Below are 4102 nucleotides of genomic sequence, written 5' to 3'. Positions count from 1 at the left end.
GGAAGGAAAGAAAAGAGGAAAAGGAAAGGAAAAGGAAAGGTAAAGGGGAAGGGAAGGGAAGGGAAGGGAAGGGAAGGGAAGGGAAGGGAAGGGAAGGGAAGGGAATACTAACTACTTGCTTTAATGTCTTTTCCTTAGACAATTAATTTTGACAGTTAATTTTCATATGCAACAAACAGAAAAGTCAAACAGGAGTAGTTTTACAGAAATTAGTCATTAGACTTTTAGGTTTTAAATGTTGGTGCCAAAATTATTTAGGACATTTATCTTAATTGGCAATGCTAATTGAAAAAAATGGAAGTTTTAATGAGAGGCAATTGTAATACTACCTTTGCAATTTGGGATTAGTTCAGTTTCTCTTATGAATGTCGATGCAAAAATATGCAATAAAATTCCAGCAAACCAAATCCAAGAACATATAAAAACAATCATCCATCATGATCAAGTAGGCTTCATTCCAGGGAAGCAGGGTTGGTTCAATATACAGAAAGCTTCAATGTAATCCACTCTATAAACAAACTCAAAGGAAAAACCCACATGATCATTTTATTAGATGCCGAGAAAGCTTTTGACAAAGTCCAACACCTGTTCATGATAAAAGTGATGGAAATATCAGAAAATCAATTCTGATACTTAAAAATAGTAAAAGCCATATACAGCAAACCAGTATCCAACATCAAACTAAATGGAGAGAAACTTGAAGCAACCCCACTAAAATCAGGGACTAGTCAAGGCTGTCCACTCTCTCACAACCTGTTCAATATAATACTCGAAGACCTAGCCAGAGCAATTAGACAAGAAAAGGAGGTCAAAGGGATATAAATTGGAGAGGAAAAAGTCAAAATATCACTCTTTGCAGATGACATGATAGTATAATTAAGTGACCCAAAATATTTCCACCAGAGAACTCCTGAACTTGGTAAACAACTTTAGCAAATCGGCTGGATAAAAAATTAACTCAAACAAATCAGTGGCCTTCCTCAACTCAAAGGATAAGCAGGCTGAGAAAGAAATTAGGGATACAACACCTTTCACAATAGCCACAAATAATATAAAATAGCTTGGTGTGACTCTAACTAAACAAGTGAAATATCTTTATGTATGACAAGAACTACAAGTCTCTGAACAAAAAAATTTGATGAAGATCTCGGAAGATGGAAAGATCTCCCATGATCTTGTAAGGGCAGGATTGATATAGTAAAAAATGGCCATCTTGACAAAAGCAATCTACAGATTCAATGCAATTCCATCAAAATTCCAACTCAATTATTCATAAACTTATTAAGAGCAATTTCCAAATTCATCTAGAATAAAATAAAATTAAAAATAACCCATGATAGAGAAAACTATACTTTACAGTAAAAGAACATCAAGGGGAACTACGATCCCTGATCTCAAGCTGTATTACAGAGCAATCCTGGAAAAAAAAAAAACTGCATGGGATTAGTACAGTGACAGGCAGATAGATCAATGGAATAGAATTGAAGACCCAGAAATTAATATATGGTCATTTGATTTTTGACAAAGGAGCTAAAACAATGTGATGGAAAAAAGACAGCATTTTCAACAAGTGGTGCTGGTTCAACTTGTGGTTAGAATGTAGAAGGATGCAAATCGATTCATTCTTATCTCCTTGTACATACCTAAAGTCCAAGTGGATCAAGGACCTGTACATAAAACCAGATACACTGAAACTAACAGAAAAGAAAGTGGGGAAGAGCCTTGAGCATATGGGCATAGGGCAAAATTTCCTGAAGATATCACCAATAGCTTATGCTCTAAGATCAATAATTAACAAATGGGACCTCATAAAATTGAAAAATATTTGTAAGGTAAAGGACACTGTCAATAGGACAAAATGACAACCAACAGATTGGGAAAAGATCTTTACCATCCCTACATCTGATAATATGCAATATATACAAAGAACTCAGGAAATTAGACTCCAGAGAACCAAATAACCCTATTAACAAATGAGGTATAGAGCTAAAGAAAGAATTCTCAACTGAGGAATACTGAAAGGCTGAGAAGCACCTAAAGAAATGTTCAACATACTTGGTCATCAGGGAAATTTAAATCAAACAACCCTGAGATTCCATCTCACACCAGTCAGAATGGCTATGATCAAAAAATCAGGTGACAGTAGACACTAGTGAGGATGTGAAGAAAGAGGAACACTCCTCCATTGCTGGTGGGATTCCAAGCTGGTACAACCACTCTGGAAATCAGTATGGTGGTTCCTCAGAATATTGTACAGAGTACTACCTGAGGACCCAGCTATAACCACTCCTAGGCATATACCCAGAAGATACTCCAACATATAACAAAAACACATGCTCCACTATGTTTATAGCAGCCTTATTTATAATATCAGAAGCTGAAAAGAATCCAGATATCCTTCAACAGAGGAATGGATATAGATAATGTGGTATATTTACACCATGGAGTACTCCTCAGCTATTGAAAACAATGAATTTATGAAGTCTTTGGCAAATGGATGGAACTAGCAAATATCATCCTGAGTGAGGTAACCCAATCACAAAAGAATACACATGGTATTCATTCAGTGATAAGTGCCTAGAAGTTGGCATAATGAAGATACAATTCACATACTACATGAAGCAGAAAATAGACTACAGTGTGAATACTTTGGTCCTTCTTAGAAGGGGCATCAAAATACCCAAGGGAGGAGATACAGAGACAAAGTTTGGAGCAGAAACTGAAGGAAAGTCCTCCAGTGACTGTCCTGCATAGGGATCTATACTATATACATTTTCCAAACCCAAACACTATTGTGGATACCAACAAGTGCTTGGTGACAGGATCCTGATACAGCTGTCTCCTGGAAGCTCTGCCAGTGCCTGACAATTACAGAAATGGATGCTCACAGCCATCCATTGGATTGAGCACAGGGTCCCCAATGGAGGAGCTAGAGAAAGGACCCAAGGAGCTGAAGGGGTTTGCAGCTCCATTGGAGGACCAACAATATGAACCAACCAGTACCCCCAGAGCTTCCAGGGACCAAATTACCACCCAAATAGTACACCTGGAAGGACTCAAGGCTCTAGCCCCATATGTAGCAGAGGATAGCCTTGTGGGATATCAGTGAGAGGAGAGGCCCTTGATCCTCTGAAGGCTTGATGCCCCAGTGTAGAGGAATGCCAGGATAGGGAAGCAGAAGTTGGTGGGTTAGTGAGCAGAAGTAAGGGGGTTGGCATAGGGGATTTTCAGTGGGGAAATGAGGAAAAGGGATAAAATTTGAAATGTAAGTAAAGAAAATATCTAATAAAAAAAAAGTAACATAAGACGATAGGCGCTTAATTGCCTCCTGTAGCTAATGATGTCATAGGGTAGGACTGCTTCTAAAGCCTGTATCAGAGGTCTTAATTGTATTTTCAGCAATTTGTTTGTTTGTTTGTTGATTGGTTGGTTGGTTGGGGTTTTTTGTTTATTTTGGGGGGGTTGTTTTTTGTTTTTTGTTTTTTGTTTGTTTTGTTTTGTTTTGTTGTCTTTTCCTTTCTGCCTTTATCTTTTACCTCTGTCATCCTGGATAAAGACATGTACTAGGGATAAATCTCTACTATGGCCACAGGAAAATTACACTATCTTTTGGACCATTGTTTTTCAGATCCACACCTAACAGTAGTTGGAACATCCTGAAGATTATTATAGGAGTGTATATTGACACTTATTTTATCTGAGACAGGAACTCATATCACTGGTTGATTATTTCACTGATTTATTTTTCCCATGTGGATCTTCTGGCTTTCTACTGTCCTGATTCTATGTTGGTTGAAATGTTTAAGCTAGTTCTTGCCTGAATGTTTCCTATATCTCAAAAGAGTGAACTGTATCAAAAATCATACCTCTGTTTCTCCCTCCTTACTTTCCTTCTTTTCTCACTCTTTCATGTGTGTAGATAGATAGATAGATAGATAGATATAGATAGATAGTATGCTTTCTCTTATCAATTGTTAATTATCTACCTAGTGCATTTAGTATAACATATACACATATACATATTTCTTATATGTGTATGGGTATATATACATGCATATATGTTTATACGTACCTACATGGATGCAAGTACATATCTGTACAC

The sequence above is a fragment of the Mus pahari genome, chromosome 18 (assembly GCF_900095145.1).
Source record: "Mus pahari chromosome 18, PAHARI_EIJ_v1.1, whole genome shotgun sequence".
NCBI classification, from domain to species: Eukaryota; Metazoa; Chordata; class Mammalia; order Rodentia; family Muridae; genus Mus; species Mus pahari.
Note: the sequence above shows the minus strand (reverse complement) of the source record.